Source organism: Equus przewalskii, chromosome 16 (genome assembly GCF_037783145.1).
Source record: "Equus przewalskii isolate Varuska chromosome 16, EquPr2, whole genome shotgun sequence".
Lineage (NCBI taxonomy): Eukaryota > Metazoa > Chordata > Mammalia > Perissodactyla > Equidae > Equus > Equus przewalskii.
In genome coordinates, this window is record NC_091846.1 from 50,316,142 (window position 1) to 50,334,982 (window position 18,841).

At 37.9% G+C, this 18,841-nt stretch overlaps 1 protein-coding gene across 37 annotated transcripts in view; it reads left to right on the forward strand.

Annotated features, from left to right (window-relative positions):
* SCEL (sciellin) overlaps positions 1 to 18,841 on the forward strand; it is a 272,873-nt gene that overhangs the window by 159,981 nt on the left and 94,051 nt on the right. For 9 of the 37 annotated variants that reach the window (XM_070578985.1, XM_070578992.1, XM_070579012.1 and 6 more), the window contains exons 1-2: positions 8,643 to 8,798; positions 15,072 to 15,170. The exons of 6 other annotated variants lie outside the window; for them this stretch is intronic. The gene's annotated coding sequence lies outside the window, so the exon portion shown is untranslated. Of the gene's footprint in view, positions 1 to 8,571; positions 8,799 to 15,071; positions 15,171 to 18,841 lie in introns of those variants that run through there. 22 more of the 37 variants (XM_070579003.1, XM_070579008.1, XM_070579016.1 and 19 more) reach the window with 11 other exon arrangements.

An 18,841-nucleotide genomic window follows, 5' to 3' on the forward strand; every position in this document is an offset into this window, starting at 1 on the left:
GAATATATGTAGAGGTATGCATGTGTGTGCGTGCTTGCATAGGTAATATATACAGCTTAGGTATGTTTTCCCCAAAATTCAGCTGGGAACAGTTTTCCCATGATCTTTGCAGTCAATACTCAAGCATCCAGTGATCATTTGAAAACATGATGAAGTTAATATTTTTGTATCACTCATGAATGGAACATAGGGAATGACTGTTTATAAAAATTGCATGTTTTTCTAGCATTTTGCAAGATTTTAAAATGCAAAATTTTAGATGTAATCCTGAAGAGGTTACTTATTTTTAATAGGATAGATTTTTTTGTATTTATTTACTAAATCAAATAATTGCATGCATTTTGAATTTTTGTTTACTTAATGAAATGTTTAGTTTTTAAATTGTAAAAGCAGATGAAATTATAGAGACTGCTGAGAAATTGTAAAAATATTCTAGGTGCAATAGACTTAATAATGTTCCCCCAAAGATGTCCACATCCCAATCCCCCGACCCTGTGAATATGTTACCTGGCCTGGGAAAAAGGAGCTTGCAGATATTACTAAATTAGGGATCTTGAGATGAGGAGATTACCCTGGATTATCTGAATGGGCCCAACATAATCACAAGTGTCCTTATGAGAGGAAGACAGAAGAATCAGAGTCAGAAATAGGAGATGTAATGCTGGAGCAAGAGGTTAGAAAGATGCAAGGACAGAGTCATGGACCAAGGGATGCAGGCAGCCTCCTGAATCTGAAAAAGGCGGAAATAGATTCTTCCCTCTGAACCTCCAAAAGGAACCAACTCTGCCAACACATTGACTCTAGCCCTATAAAACTGACATATTTCTCATCACATGGCTATTGGCTGCTGCATTGGACAGCACAGTGCTATGAACGTAAGGTGTTTGAATTTTATGGGACATGGGGAATTTATGATGAGTTTGAAGCTGGGGAGTGACATGATTGCATCTGTTTTGTAAAAATAATGTTAGGGGGTGATGTGTCTACTAGGGAGAAAGCTATAACTTATGTGTGCTATGCCTGTAGCCCACCTTTGAGCAGTTGCAAGGCTTAGGGGAACCGTGCTTTGAACTAGGCAGTGCTGTTGCCTTGGTCACAGCTGATTTAGATAGGGTAGGTGTCTGGGCAAAACTGTCCTCTAGGGCTTACCAGAAGCCCAGGAGATGGCCTGGTGCAAGACCCCTACCTATAGGAACCCAGAATGGGATGGGAACTGACCAACTCAAACAGATCTCGCTCGGAGAATTTAAACTGTATATGTAGAGTCTGTGATAAATTGGTAACCTAGTCAAAAGAAGAAGCAGGAAGAGAATCAGAGGTTGGGGCACTGAGTCATGGTAGGGAGACTCATAGATTTGCTGTTGGGTGCCCAGAGTTTCTCAGGACAACTAGTGTTTATGCAAAGTAACTAGAAGGAAATATTATTTAATTTCTAAGAAAGGCTGCTGACACTGTATCCTGTCTTCCTTATAGCCCCCTGAATTTTTAAACTAAACTTCTGTGCTGTGAAGGTTAATTTCAGGCCTGGAATTAGCCTGAGTTATTCTACTAAAATAAGAAATGAGCATGCACGACATTGATGTGAAACATACTGATTCATAGCATATCTTTGTAACCATGCGCCCTAAGAGTTTCAGCATGGTTTGTACCAGCTAGTCAGCATTGTTTATTAATAACAGTGAGATTGATGATTTATACCTGGTGACCTGGTCACATAGCAGGAATATGTTTATGTGACCGGCTGGATATAGGAAATTCCAGCTGAGACTCCATTTGGGTGATCCATTCACAAGTCAGGAGTTCTTATCTGGGAGAGAAAGTGGATGCTGCAAAGACCTTTCCAGAGGGAGACAACTGGAGCTCACAGGTGGCTTCTCTGATGCCTTACTGTCAGACAGCTTTTAGCTATGATGCTTATCTTTACTTTCATGTGGTTGCTACATTGCATCTTTTTCCTGTAATAAACTATAGATTTCTAAGTTTCATCATTTTGGGTACTGTGGCTCTTCCCTGTTTAACTGCCACTGTTAGTGCACTCCCCTTGCCTGAAGTTTCCAGAGCTTATCTCTGACCTCTGCAACCTGAAAAAACCTAACTGACCCTTCAGGCGACAGATTTGGACAGGGAAGAGGAGAGTTAGCAGGTAATTGAAGTAGTGTTCCCTCAGGATTATGAGGTCCCAACCAAAGCAGGAGCGGTGAGAGTCAAGTAGAAGGGGAAGGTTAGACTGAATTAGGAGATAGAATTGGCAGGGATGGGTGAGTGAAAATTTAATTGGATGTGGATATGGAAAGAGTGAGGGAGGAGGCAATGACAACAGAGGTTTCACCCTTGGGCAATAAGTTCAGCTGTGATAACTATTATTTGAACGATCTCTATAAAATGTAGAGAAATCTTGTTTTAAGAGAACAGAGTGTTACAGGTGAGTCAAAGAGCTACTAGTATAGTCCTTAGTTTAGCCTACTATAGTCTATAGTTCAGCCAAGGATAGAAAAATCTGATAAGAAAATCAGGTTTAAAAAACAGATAGAACAGATTTTTGGCAAACATTGACTATCCCTTGTGTATGCACATATTGTTTGTGATCATTAGTCCTTCATTCAATCAACAATTAGTGAGTGCTACTATGAGTCAAGAACATGCTACATGTTTAGCACATTGTCCTAATTACATCGTCTTAATAAAGGCAAATGTAAAGGCCTGGTCTCTGATCTCAAGGGGTTTATGATATAATACCACGAAATATTTGGCAATGGATAGACTGGTGTAAAGTGGAAGAAATGACTGTGAATTGAAGAAATCAGAAATGATGATCATGAAATTATGAAATAATCTGGGTTTAAAAGTAAGACTTATAAAAGTTGATTTGCCATTCTAAGTTTTTCAGTGGAAGAAAGAGCAATTCTTCCTTCCACTCCCTATGGAATTGTTTATTTCAGCCTGGGGCCAGGAGGATGGCACTACATTTGCAGTGCAGCTCGTGTTTGTCTACAGAAGACTATCAGACTAGGAAAATATGGACATATAACACTCTGAGAAATTGGTAATGATGGGCTGCAAAAATGCTTGTTTTAGTAGTTCTGGGAATAAGGAAGAAAGCAGCAAAACTTTCAAGTAGGGTTTCTCAACTTTGGCACCATTGAGGAGAGTTTGGCTGCAAGTCCTGCTTACCCAATTATATCTCTGCTGCTACATCTCTCACTAATTGGATCAGCTATGCCTCAGATTGCCAAACCGTGAACTACATTCATAAGCAGAAATCTGGAAGACATTAAGAAGAAGATCTACGAAGGCAGAGTGGATGGATGACTCTTCTCCTTCTTGATCATCTAATCATTATCCAGTTAAACTTCAAAACTCAGTGTCAACATCATTTCCCAGGTCCAGGTAGAATTCTTCAGTCTCTTCATTAGGTGATGCCCATAATATTGCTCTGTATTACTTGATCCTGGTGTATTATAGCTTTTTAATTCAATGTCTGTCTCCCAAAACACAGTGAACTCCTAGAGAGCAAGCACTGGGTCTCATTAATTTTCCTGTCCCTTGGGACTGAAACAGTACTAAAAGCATATTAGGTTCTTAATAGTTTTTAAATAAACAAATGATTAAAGAAGACAAATAAGGATAAGAGGAATAAATTGGTAAATTCATTACAGAGGACAATTTGTTAATATTTATCTACCAAAGTTAAAATGTATAAATCCTTGGATCCAGCAATTACATCTCCAAGAATTTATCTTACAGACATATACACACACATGTGCCAAATATTTAGGTACACTGTTATTCACTTCAGCATTGTTTGTTAGCAGAAGCTTAGAAATTAAAAAATGTCTGTTAACAGCGGATTGAAGAAAGAGATTACAGGATATCCATACGATGGAATGCCAGTCAGCTATGAAAAACGCCGTGTGGAAAGATCTTCACAATATAAAGTTAAAACAAAAAAGTGAGATTCAGAACAGTGTAATATGCACACATTTGTGTTAAAAAAAGGAGGAAATATCTATGTCTTACATTTGTTTGTGTATGTATATATATATATATATGAATATATACATATATATGAATGTCTCTGGAAGGACCCAGAAGAAACTAACTGCCATTTTTTGGAGATTGCCATTTGAAGAGAGGGAAAGACTTTTCACTATATTCCTTTGCATACTTTTAATTTCTGAAAAATATAAATATATGACTGGTTCAAAATATTGTGTAAATATTTTTTTTGAAAAAGAAAATTGCATATGGATTGGTTATAGCAAATTTATTCTTAATTGCCAAAACTTATTAGCAACCAAGATGTCCTTCATTAGGTGAATGGACAAATAAACCATGGTACATCCAGAAAATGGAATATTGTTCAGTGCTAAAAAGAAATGAGCTGCCAAGCGATGAAAGACATGGAGGAAACTTAAGTGCATATTACTAAGTGAAAGGAGCCAATCTGGACAAACTGTAGAGTGTATTATTCCAACTATATGACATTTTGAAAAAGGCAAAACTGTGGAGACAGTAAAAAGGTCAGTGGTTGCCAGGGATTAACAGGCTGGGAGGGATGACTAGGCAGAGCACAGATTTCTGGGGCAGTGAAACTATTCCATATGATCCTATAATGGTAGATACATGTCATTATTCATTCATCAAAACTCATAGAATGTACAACACCAAGAGTAATGTCCTACTGTAAGTTATGGACTTTGAGTGATAATGATGTATCAATGTAGGTTCACCGATTGTAACAAATGTGCCACTCTGGTGGGAGATGTTGATAATAGGGGAGCTATGTATGCATGGGGAGGGGGTGGGGATTATGGGATTCCTCTATACCTTCTTCTCAATTTTGCTGTGAACCTAAAACTGCTGTAAAAATAGTCTCTTTAGAAGGGAAAAAGAAAAGAAAAGAAAACTAGTGAGTTAGAGTTGCAATATCATTAAAAGATTCTAGATTCTGAAGCCATTCCTGGCCATTCTCTGGTCTGACATTGTGATCTAGCATATGTGGGCTGTGGTATATTGTTTTTGATGCTATGCGTGATGTAATTTCAGGCATACATGCATATAACATACATTTCCTGGTACCAACCATTGCACTTTTCTGTCACTATTAATTGGGGCTCAGGCCTGCCATAAGTTTAACTCACCTTGTAGTCCAGCCACAGGCTCTCAGTTAAAGTGCCCAGGCTTCTTTCTGGCACTTATGAGAGACAGTGGATCTTCATAGCAAGAATGTGGGCTCTACAGTCAGCCTGTCTAGATTGGAATTCTGGACTCATCTAATTCCTAGCTGTTTGTTCTTAGGCTTTTGTTTTCTCCTCTCTATCACGACAGAACAACAGTGCCTGTAGCATAGGGTTTTTGTGAGGATCAGATGATATAATATATGTAAAGCACTTAGCAGTGATTGGTACGTACTTTATTATTGTAGCTATTATTGTTATTTTTATCATCATCATTATAATCATCATCAACCATGCCTAATCTCTGCTGGCTGCTTTGGGCAAGGGTAGTTGCCTATTTAGAGCATGAAGACATGTCAGAAAGCCGCAGGAACTCAGGGCTGAGTTCTCCTGGTTCCTCCTGATGTTATCTAAAGAGCAAAGGTTTTGAGTCCTGGTTAAAAAAACCTGATATCTTCATTGTGACCTGTCCAGTTGGCAAAGAGATAGATCTCGTTGGTCTCACTGCCCCAAGAAAGACGTGGGCATAAGGGTTAGTGATTGGCCCATAGTGAATAGCAGGTCTGTACAGAAAATGGAACCCGGGCTCCTGTGGGCTCTGTGTTGTGCTCTCCGTTGGTCTGCATCATGTTGGTGCCATCAAAGTGTACTAAGCAATGCACCAGCTTCTGCTGCATGGGTGGTTATTCCTTAACGCTGACATCTGTCTACTCCCAGCCAAGGAGGAATTGGTTCTGTAATTATCACCCTAATGATATTTCTTTTGTTTTAAAATATACCTAACATTTATTTTCTCCATCTGGGAGAAAAATGGGGAAACTTCTATTTTTCAAAGCCTCTAAATCTCGGTGTAATAGATTAGGGAGCTTTGAGATGCTGGTTTGTCCTTTTTGTGTTTTTTGGCATGTTCAGCATCAAGTTTGGCATCTCTCTGGGGCGAGGAGGTGTCCTAGTCCATTTGGGTTGCTATAACAAAATACCACAGACTGGCCAGCTTATAAACAACCAAATTTTAATTCTCATAGTCCTGGAGGCTGGGAAGTCCAAGATCAGGTGTTAGCATGGTTGGGTGAGGGCCCTCTTCATGTTGCATCTTAGTCTGGGCCCTCTTGCTGTGTCCTCACGTGGTGGAAGAGGCTAGAAAGCTCTGTAGGGTCTCTTTTATAAGAACACTTATATGACCTAGGGTTCCACCCTCATGACCTAAGCACTTCCCAGAGGCCCCACCACCCAATACCATCATCTTTGGGGGTTAGGATTTCAACATATGAATTTCGAGGGGATACATTCAGACCACAGCAGGAGGTAACAATCATTTAATAACAATTATTAAATTAATGTGTGAAAAGTGATTAGAACAAAACCTGGCACATTAAAAGTGTTATATAAGTTTTGCTATTTTCATTATTATGTCATAATAAGTGCTCATTTTGCCTGATTGTTTCACTGGATACAACAGAGAAGAAGCACTGTCTTCTTTTAGGAGACAAGTCAGCAAACACTCCCCCAGCTGAGACCTGTGGCAGACACTGCTAAGTAATCACGGCCCTCCCCTGTGTAAGTCCAAAGTTGCCTTACAAACCTCATCACATCCCTCCAGGCAGCCAGCACCAAGCAACTGGCATGGGCACCTGCGATAAAACATTTGCTGTCCCAGCCTAGGAGCTTATGTTCTAAAGAGACCTCAAGAACTCCGACACTCCCCTAGAAATAGGTGTGGTGAAGTCAAGTTATTCTAAACATACTCAAGGCTTCCCAGTTCAAGGCCTAAATGAAGTTATTTGGCCACCTCCACACCTGTGCACATTCTTGATCTGACCTCTTCAAATTTTGAGGTTCCTAACTTTTGACAGTCTTTTTGCTGAATGTCTGTTCAGCAATGAGGAGGTCTGAATTTTGCCCAAGCGTTTAGACTTATCTCTTTTTTGAATCAAAGATTTGGTTCTAAATGAAAGGACACTGGTGTGACTTGGTTTGGGGTCCTCGTATGTGAAATAAGAGAAACTCTCAATTACATGCACAAATAATTGCTTGTAAGCTCAAAAGCCTTGAATCTACCTTGGGTAGTATTTTATTTCATTATAAGGTAAAAATTTATTTTTCTGATTCTGTATTTTATGAAGGACAAAAATGTACATTTAAACATTCTGTAAAGTTACTACTTGTCCCTACAAACTGGCTCTTAAATTGTTAGCCCTTCATTTGGCTAAATGAATACTGAGTGATGCTGAATATAACTTCTATTTTGCTGAATATAAACTGTTTATGGTGCTGAACATAACTTCTGATTTACTTTTTGAATTGAGCCAAGTCATATCTTGGTTTTTCAAGTTTCTCATCTGTAGTATTAATATCCAGCCTCAATCCAATCAACATTTATGGGCATCAGAGAAATTTAAAATATATTTCTAAGATATTTTGCATATATAAAACGTCATAAAAGGGCTATACAGACATGTCTATATGATTTACTTTTAAAGAACATTTTCCGTTTTAGATTTTCAAATTACTCAGCTCAGATATGGGCGCATTAAGGAAGTGATGTCCTCGTTCATAATGATTGTGTACAGCAATTGCCTATGCCTTCCAAGCTGAACATTTCTATTTCTGGTTATAGTCCCCTCCATAGGCATAGCTCAGCTGGACTGTAGTTTTCAGGAGCTGTCTTGAAACTGGGGGGATTTAGTTAATTGTTGGTGTGGCAGATGAATAAATGCGACCCAGGAAATTCTAATGACCCGGCTTCTCTCAGCAATGTTCCAAATTTGCTAAGCTTTTTTAAAGCCTCCTGGCCATTATGGAAGGTGCATTCCAGAACCTGTAATAGGAACCCCCAGCTAGGTGGCTCTTCTGCATTATTCCTTCCTCTCACCAGAAGCAGGTGTTGTCTCTGATGTCTACTGCCCTCCTCAGATGCGAGAGAAGTTTCAACCATCCTTCTCACATTTTTATATATGGTGAAATTATATGAGGATCCGAATTCCTACATTTCAGAATGTGGTTTTCCTCTGACAGTTTTACAAAATATTCTGTGTGTAGAATTTGTGTAACAAATTCCTTACATATTTCCTGATCCCAGGATTCCAAAAGATTTTTCTCTCCTAAGGGATCTTGGTTCCTCTGAGCAGTGTACTTCCTCTGTGTGTATCTGTGCCCCAGCCTTCCAGGTACTATGGGCAGATGGAGATTCCTCCTGCCATGAGTTTTTTGTTTTTTAAAGGAGAATCCAAAATAGGCTGCGTACTATGCCAACTTGTCAGTGATATAGTTGTACATATTGTTGATATCAGCTAAAAGGGTGATAAGAGAAGCACATTTTTTTTTTGGCATAACAAGGCCATAAATTATTTGAAGAATTCACCAAAGACAGTAGGTCCATGAGTGAGCCTGTTTTAATTGAATTGGTATTTACACAAGGTGACACCCTCTTTCACACCACCCACCTCCTCCCTGGGTGACTCAGCCACTGCGGGAGAAACCTCTGAACTGTTCATTAACGCAGTCAGGTAGGGGTGGAAACCACATGCAGTAAACTCCAGGTGCACATTTGTTTCAGCTGGATCCACGTCGGATCAGTGCAGGCTGTTTAGACAAAAAGTCCTGGTTTTCTGCTCAAGAGAGGTAAGTTTAATTATATTTGCAAACATAAATACATCTGCTTTACTTGTATAACTTTCCCTGTTTTCTTCGCAAATGATTAAAATTAGAACTGACTGTATTAACTTTGTCTTTTTTCCAGTTAAATTTTCACAGCTTCCAACGGGCTGCTCTGCTTGTCAACAGCTCTGCTGTTCCTTGTTGTGATTTCAGATTGCATGGCTTTTAACTTCTTGGCAATTTTACGAATTTACAGGCATCATAGAAATAAAAGCCTATTTGAGTTCCGTGTGGGAGCTGTCAGCTAGTGAATCCTGTCACATATTACGATAGTCAGGTCTTTAAGTCAAGGGACTGGCACTTGCTGGTCTATTTTTTCAAGTGACTATGAAAGCATTTTTTAAAAGGACCTCCCTGTTTTCACAGATGATGCTTTTAGTGAAATGTGAACTCTATTGTTTTATGGATAAGTCTTATTGTTTTTTCTTGACTGCTAAAAACATTACAAGTCACTGAGCTGTGAGAGAGATGCCAAAACCATACCCTCTCCACCCTATCTTCCCCAAATAAGAAAATCACATTTTATTTTTTTTTTTTGCATGAATGTACTAAGGAATAAAGCAGGGTGGGCTTAAACGGGGGCGTGCGTTTTCCCACAGGGATCTGTGTGCGTTTGACCAACTTTTCTGTGTTATATTCTGAGTTCTAACCTAAGAATTAATTAAGGGATATGGGGACAATTTTCAACCTCCATTCGTATCCTAGTCCTGAAAAACCAGTTTTGGAAGCCCTTTGATAAGAATGGAAAAGTTATTTTAACCAGGATTTCCTTTATAATTAATAGCTAAGCTGACTTGTCTGACTCCTGCTTTTTTTAACCACCATTTCCATCTATGATACAGAGCTGTGGGAATCCAACGTAGGGGGCGCTCAGTTTGCAGCTAGCAGCTCTGTCTTCCAGAGGGGCGTTCCCCACAGCACAATCGGCTCTGCCTTTAGTTCTAGAGTTTTTGTTGCTTCCCATTGCTGACTAGGTCATGTGCCATCTCAGGGGTTTGGAGTTCGATTCCCAAGGGTTTACTAAAGAATTTTATAACTTGGCTTTCAAACATGTAGAGTAATCAGTAAGCTAAAGTATAGCATTTGTGAATTATAATTTTACTTTTAATGAAATATGATCAAATTTAAAACTGGCTTTCACTTCCACAGTTTATAATGCAGATATGGTCTTTCTGATATTTGCTGTACTCCAGTGTTTCAAGTACTGAAAAAAATCAATCTGAGAAAACTGAGATATGACATCATCAAAAATTTTAGTAAGACATTTAGTTGATTCTAAATGTCAGGATAGACAGAGAATGCAGATAAACAGGCCAGGATTTTAATTAAAATTTTAGCGTCTTGTTAATCGTAGGTCCAATTGACACAGATTTTCACTTGGAATGGAGCATAGGCTTATTTAGTCTAACTTATGAATTCTCTGGATGAGGACAACAGAAGTATAAATTCTAAGTAACTTTGCCAGGATCATAGTAACAGCAATGGAATGAGAAGCCAGATCACCTGAATTTTCCCAATGATTTTTCAAATTTTTCCATGTAAAATATGGAATAGTAATAAATGAGCTTCCTTCTGGCTTTATAAAAGGACTACAGTGGTATGTAAATGAGAATTTCCTTATCCAGTAGTACCTGAAACTGTTGTTATAGTGTGTATGGTATGACTATAACATAATGGGATATGTTTTTAATTTGTGGTTTGTGGAGTCAGTCTTGTTTTTTATTATATTCATGGGGGCTTAATCTCAGGAGCCGGCAGCCTCTCTGTGGGAAGGTAGTGTGGTATGTGTGTGTAGGTTGTGGTACACCCAATCCCCCAGTGAGGCACACCCCTCACCTCACTATCATTCCACAGGTGCTGCTTATCTGGCTGTCTTCTCTAACCACTGGAATTTTGACTGAAATACCTGAGAGATTCATTTTCCTGAGGACTTTGTAAACAAAACAAAGAGGATATGTTTTGAATGACTGAACTCAAACTGTGGAATGAAGCGCATATAATTCACTAAGCAGTCAACTTAAGCAAACATGATTTAACTGATAGTTTCCCTTATGATTTGGGCATTAACTCGAAGCATTCTTCAAGAGGGAAGTGATAAAGTCCTTGGCCAGCAGCTGCCCATGGGAAATCTTTGCTGGTCCCACACAGCTTGTCTACTGACATAATTCTGCTTCTAGGCCATTTATTGAAACTTTTCCCCTTTCTCTTGCTGAGAACTTTGAGATAAGGGTTTTATGTATTAATTGATGTGAACCTGTCTGCAGTTGCTCAAAGTTCACTTTTTAATCAAAAGTTTTTATGAAATATCTTGAATTATGTCCAGTTTACTGTTGTGAAAACCCATTTAATTTTAGAATTTTGGAAAGTCCCTTCCTCAAATGGATGCTTTGTCACATAACAGCTACAGTTATTAGATTTGCATTTTATGTTAGTTGCTAAACTTTTTTACTGATGTGAAACATGCTTTTATTGTGATTATTAATTGAAAGAACGAATTTTATAGACATCCATTAAATGACAGCCATCTCACTTCTAGACATGAGAGCCACTAGTCCTGAATACTCATTGTAATTGTATACTTGAGAGCGCTAAGCATCTAAATAATTTATTTTTTATCTCTAAATCTAAGTTTCCCTGCCCTAAAATGTGACTGAGTTTCCATTGAACTTCCTGGGAGAAAATAGTGAACTATAGACCATACTTTTCAAACTAGGATACATCCATCTCGGGGAACTGTGGCAGTATTGCAAAGAATGCACAGAAACCACAGGATAAGCATGGGCCATAGGCATCGGGAGCCAACTTTAGTTAAGGGGTTTTGGAGAAAACTGCTCCTACAAGCCTTCTCTCTCCTCACTCCTTTCCAGTGTCTTCTCTTCTGTCATTAGGTAAAAGTTTGAAAGGAATTCATATTGAAAAAAGTGCAGGGCGGGAATCCAGATAAACTTGGATTTAATCATGACTCCACTGTGACCAAGGGTAACATATGATCATGCTTACCTCACAGCACCAATGGATAAAGGGAAAATTTAGGATTCTTACTGAATTTTATCTATTTTACATATTATATATAATGTATATATATTATATATAGTGTATATAATATATAAAGTATTATATAATATACATATCATATGACATAATGTGACGTATATTATATGACTATTTCACCATAACACAAAGGGATATAAAATATCAAGAAAAAACTCTCTGCAAGAAAAATGTAGGACCTGGATAAAAAAAATCACAAAAGTTTACTGTAAGGCATAAAGACTTTCTTGAGTAAAAGCTTCTTTGAGTATTTTTCCTGGATGGACAAATTGAGTATCATAAATGTCAGCTCTTCCCAAACCTTTTTATAGGATTCATGTAATTCCAATAAAAATTTCCAATAGAACATTTATTTTGGAACCTGAGAAAATAATTTTTAAAGTTTATCTGAAAGAAATGAATGAGTGAGAATAGCTGGTAGAATTCTACAAAGCAAATTAATGAGGCATGCTTGCACTAGATATAAAATGCATTATAAAAAGACAATAATCAAAATAGTTTGTTTCTACTGTAAGAAACTAAACACAGATTTCTGGAATAAAACAAACAGCCATGAGGCACGTTCTAAAATATGGAAGAATTTAATATGTGACAAAGGAAGAATCATATATCAATGGGAGAGGTATTCATTTCCCCATTAGCAAAGTAAATCCATATGGATTAGAGTTTCCTTGTAACAAGAAAATATTTTTTAAAAATTAGAAAGATAAGCTTAAATATTTAATCTCATTGTTCAACAAATATTTCTCTAGAACTAATTATGCATTAGATACTGTAATAAGCTCTGGAAATACAGGTCTGGAGAAGACAGTCTTAGTTACAGCCCCCAAGATTTATAATGCGTGTGTGTTTGTGTGTGCATGCACCTGTGTGTCTGTGTGTGTGTGTTGGGGATGGGGGAAGAATACTCAGCCACACAAATGGGCAATCCATATAGTAAGTGTTGTTATGGAGAGGTACTTTTTGCTATTTGAGCACTCAGTAGGACCCTAAACTTAGCCTGGGGAGGTAGGGATGCGGGCAGGTTAGGATAGTGTCACTGAATGCTTCTGAGAGGATATATAATGTGTGACATGAAGGATGAATAGAAGTTTTTCCTGAAAAGAGAGCAAAGGGTAAGGAGAGCTCAAAAAGGAGAATGTTTTAGGCACAGGGCGTAGAGTGAGCAACAAGCTAAAGGTGATAAAAAGGATGAAACGCTCGAGGAACTGGAGTGACTCATTGTAACTGCAGCTAGAGTTGAATGAGGAATGGAGAGTGGGGATAAATGAGGCTGGAGAGTATAGACTTGTCAGCCTTGTTAAAATCTGGATTTCATCCTGACAGAAATGGAGCATCATTGAAAAGTGTTACGCGAGGAGTGTCTACTTTGGCACCAGTAAGAATGGATTAGAAGAGAGTAAATCTAGAGACTGGGACTATAGCTAGGAAACCATTAAGATGCTAAGGAGATTATGATAACTTGAATAGGTAGCTTGAGTACAGAAAGAAATACAATCAAGAGATATGTAGGAGTAGAATCGTAGGACTTGGCAATTGCTTGGATTTTAAGTCAGAAAGAAGTTTCATGGATGGTCTACAGAGATTTTTAAAGAGTGGAAGGATTCATAACAAGAAAGGAGAATACAAAATTAAAAGCCGCCAATCAAAAAAAAAAATCAGAATTGGGAGCTAAATGAAAAACTCAGAAAGTAAAGATGAATGTTTCTGATATGTAAAGAAAGTAAGAAAGCAATAATAAATCTATAATAATAGTCAATGGAGAAGTCACAAAGTAAATAAAATGACCAGTAAAATGATGAAAATATGCAGTTGAAGCAAAATGACTCTGATTTCTCCTATTAAATTGTTAAAGAGATTAAGAAATGATCATTCTAAGTGCTGGCAGATGTATAGACACTCATATGCTGCTGGTAGATTTAAACTGGTATAAAGTTTATGAAAAGAAATTTGACAATAGGGATCAATAACATTTTAGAAGTTATACCCCTTGGTAAGTAATTTCACTTCTAGGGATCCATCCAAAGGAAATAATTGGAGATGTGGTCAAAGATTTTGTGTATGGTTCTGTTGGAAACATCAGAAGAATTACATTATATTGATAAATAGACCCGTAAGATGATATATTTTGTATTTGCAGCAGAAAGAATTATTTAATTATTTTTCAAATGCCAGTAAAAAAATATGTATCAGTAGATCTATTGGCAAAGAAGAATCCTGGAGGAAAATAACAATGATTGATGAAAGTTATCTGATTATTTTCTTCTTTATGCTTTCTTCTATTTTCTATAATGAGCACGTATTACCAATATAATGAGAAAGATTATACTATGTAAAATTGGAATCAAGAATGACTACGTGACAGAAGTGTTGTGAATTTGAAATATGATAAAGTATTTAAGGTAACTAACAGCGTTTTGCCTCATAGTCTGTAGTCAAAATTTGAGTTTTCACTCATTTAACAAATATTTTCAGCTTGAACTGGAAATACCCTATGAGGGGCTCAGGTGATACATAATTTTTATTAAATAACATTTTTATTAATGAACATTAGACCATTGTCTTTTTAAAATGAAATAGATAATTGCCCCAGAGAGTAAGACTCTTCATGCTGAAACTTGATGTTATCATTCTGCAGAAAAGATAGGTTGTGGAAATGCGTGGGTGAAGGTCTTATATTAAAAACAAGAACCAACAGTGAGAAAATTTTATGGTTGGTGGTTCCTCAGACTCGGAAAATTGGTAGCATATAGACCTCTGGCTAGCTAAAAGATTTCATTTGTGCTACATTCTGAACTGTTTCGCCATCAGTAAGCAAGTTTCCCAATGCTAAGCACAGACTGTGAGGCCATGAGACTAAAGAACTAGCCAATTTCTAAGCATTGCAGCAGGCTAAATGAGTCTTTACCAGTTTGATAGTTACTGGATTTCCTTCTACATTGCATAGTCAGGCTAAACACAGTCCATTAATTTAAATGGACTTGTTAATATTTAAACTTCATGAAGCCCTATTTGTTTTCTCCTTATGTAATATTTCATGTTCTCTTAGGTGATAATTAGTTGTTTGATGGGTTGTTTTATTTATCTCCCAGGAGTTAATGCTTCTGCTCATTGGTTTGTAATTATTGGGCTCCTCTTCTTCTACTGAAAATGGTTTTACAGCATTTGTTCTTTTCCACTTCTTAGGTGGTTTTCCCTGTTACCAGTGATTTCTGTTAACAAATACTGGTGAATCTGGCATTATTAGTGGGCTGTGAAACTCTCAGGAATTTTTCATACACCAAGGTAATACCACCAGAGTTTGTGCATATACCACTTTCTAGGTAATTTTGCTGTATTTCTTTCCTTATTCTATGTTGGCTTTTTAATACTTTCCATCACTATAGAGATTTCCTCTAGGCAGCTACTTACATTTGGTCTTTTCCATAAAGATATCAATTTACATAAGTATATTACAAGCTTCATAAATTGATTGGAAGATCTGGGAGCAGGTAAAATATCCAATTATCACTCTGTGCTGGTCTCATGATCCTTTGGTAAAATGATCAAAGAAAGTCTGCTCCAAGTCTTGCTCTTGGTTGAGGTCCATTTTGAATCTCTACGCGAAGGGAATGTCATTCTTCTCACCCTTTCTTTTCAGTCTAGTAACTTTCCACCTGTTGGCCTTTTTTTGTTTCCTGGGTTTCTGGGACAGGAACTGTGGTGTCAGGATAATTTGGGTTGGAATCCCAACTGTGTGCTAGCTATGTAACCACAGGCAAACTACTCATCCTAATGCCTCTGTCTGTCCAGAAAGAACTAGTTTCACCCACTGTCGGCATTTCCAACTCCTGCCCTGCCTGCAAAACGACTCTGACTTCATTGAAATCATTCACCATAAAGTTTCACTTAGGTGTAGAATGAGGATGATAATAGTGTCAACCTTAAAGCATTATGTGGGTTTTAAATGAGATACAACATATAAAATCTAAGCCCAATATAGCTATAACTATCACGTGATCCAAGACATCATCAATCAGAACTGAATTCTTTCTTGTTTTTTCTCTTTTCGTGTCTCATCCTCTATTTTGTTAATCTATTTTCTGCTCCTCCTCTTTTTCTTTTATGTTTTATTTCTCCTGTTCTCTTTCCTGTATGCACCACCCCATTCCAGTTTCTTTGCTCACACTATCTTTCTTAAGAGAAAATTAGCAGAGAGTGGTAAAGATATTATTAGGTAAGTCAAGAGGCATTTTGTCCTGGGGTGGGAAGGGAAGAGTGAGATCTGCAAAGTCTTTTTGTCAAGAGGACCCATAAGAAGAAGAAGAAGATTGTGGCTTAGTTGGGAGGCGGCCCAGGGAATTCCTGGAGTTGGGACAGGACAGCTGGGGCTGGCACTGGGCAAGGGGAGCAGTGGATCGATTACCTAATGGACCCTAACGCTCCCATGGAAGTGCTATTATTTAAAAATAGAGGACACTGAAGGATATTGAGAAAAACCATGTGAAGATGGAGAGAAGCTGAAACGACAAATTTAAAAAATAGAGGATGCTTGATAGTTTCAAATGTATCCAAAGAGAACTAATAAGGTTGATTGGTTTTGTGATTCAGAATTTAAGTAGAGTGGTTTTATCTAAAATCTAAAGACAGACAGATATCTTTGGGCGGAAGCTATAGGTAGTGAGTAAAAACTAGCTCCTTCTGGTGTTTGGCTGCAAAGAGGAAATGAAAGATGGACCAGAAGTTGAAAAGTCTTTTTTCCACTACCCTTACTGACTTTGATATCGTGATTTCACATCAGAGTTTTTCACCTATGCATTCAATGTTTTAAAGGGAAACATTTTTCTAGTTCCAAGCATAATAAAGACAGGCAACTTTTACATATAATGTTCCACATTTAAAATACAATTGCTGGTGTCGGCTATTGTTAGGCATGGTACAGGTAACAGCTTTTTATAGGGGCCAAGATTAGAGTTTCATCTTTCCTGTGAGAATTTAAAAAGCTAATTAGAATGAAACTGAACGATGGCACTTAGAAAGTTCAGTTGGCTAAATTGAGGCTACTAAGGCGTCATTATTTGGGTGTTGAGTAGATCTGAAACTCAGGCTAACCTCAGTCTCTGAAGTCAGTAATTTCTTTGAAGAATGACAGAAATAAAAGATTTTGCTGCATATATTTTTTGACACTACAAATTTGAGAGGTTGATAATCTCTAATCCACTCTAAAAAAGGATATTTTTAAAAAGGGTGTTATTCACAGAGACGTATGTTATTGATCTATTTTTAATAACAGTACAAGAAATATCCACTTATAAAAAGTTTTCTTTACATTCTGGGCAAGATGGAAAGAGGTCCATTGCAGTGAAATTTCTGTGGAATTAGAGGTTGATGAGATAGGGGCTTCACCTTAGAGGTTTTAAATTGGAGCTTCTAGAAATGCTTCCGGGGCCACCAAATGGGCCGACAAGATGGTTAGGGTGACACGGCCAATGGGTCCTAAGGGAAAAAAAATGTGCAGACAGAGCTGAGGGAGTTTGTGTTGGAGAGTAAGGAAAAACATGTAGATTTGATGAGAAAAAATTTATTTTCCCACAATATTAGCCATTTTAATTAAAAACAAACTCCTACATACTTATTAAACCATTATCACTTGACAGTAGAATACATTATCTTTTCCCTTCTCATTTACCTTGTGTCAATGGACCACAAGGGGCTAGGAAAGAGTATAAAACATTATCAAACTATCTAGTAGGGAGATAGAAACAGGGAAGTAGTCTGGTCAGGATTAGTGCCAGGCCACTCGTGACTTCAGTGTAGCCCCAGGAGGGGTGAGGCTCAAGGCTGAGCCATCCAGGGATGTTGGAGTAGCCATTCATTACTGCTGCTCCTCCCAGCTACTCTGCTATTATTTTCCATCTTTTGGGACTCCAGGGCATTTCCCTGAGTGTTGGTGTTGGCTATATCACGTGGTACTTTGAGTGAAATATAGCGTCATGTAGTGGAAAGAGCCCTGGCATTGTGGTGATATAGACCTAATTACAGTTCCTGGTTCTGACACTTACTGAGTGATGTTGGGGAGGTTATTTAACTCCTCTGAGTTATGTGTTCCTGTAATTAGGGCTAATAGTTCTCACCTGAAAAGATTAAATAAGATAATGTGCATAAATCACGTGGCTCATAGTGGGGACTCAACAAGTAATCCTTTTTGCTAGGAACATTGAACACATATATCACTGGAAATAATATTTTATTTTTATTCATTCATTCATTCATTCATTTATTTATTTTTGAGGAAGATTAGCCCTGACCTAACACCCACCACCAAGCCTCCTCTTTTTGCTGAGGAAGATTGGCCCTGAGCTAACATCCATGCTCATCTTCCTCTACTTTATATATGAGATGCCTACTACAGTGTGGCTTGATAAGCAGTGCGTAGGTCCATGCCCGGGATTCAAACTGGTGAACCCTGGGCCACCGAAGCAGAGCATGCGAACTTAACTGCTATGCCACTGGGCCAGCCCCAGAAATAATGTTTTATTTAAACATTACGAATAATGTTTTATTAATAGAAGAGTCACTAATATCTTATATTTTCTAGACCACCATGGGATTTTAGACCTTCTATTTGTTCCACAATGGCCTTGTAACAGGTGGGAAAAGCATTAAACTTGAGAAACAAAAATATGGTAAAGCAATCTCCTGAACAAACTAGGAGGTTTATTTTTCTCTTGCAAAGAGCAGTCCAGAGATAGATAATCCAGGACTATTGTGGCAGCTGTACGATACTGTCCAGGAACTAGGCTCCTTCTTATTTCCTGCTGGGCCCTTCTCAGTGTGTGCCTTTAGTCCTTGTGGTTCGTCCATGGTTCCAAGACGGCTGCTCCTACCTTCTGCATGGCATCTTAGTTTCAGAGAAGGGGAAGGGTGAAGTGTAGAAGGCCAAGTTCTTCCAGCTGACTTTCACATAAGAGCCAACA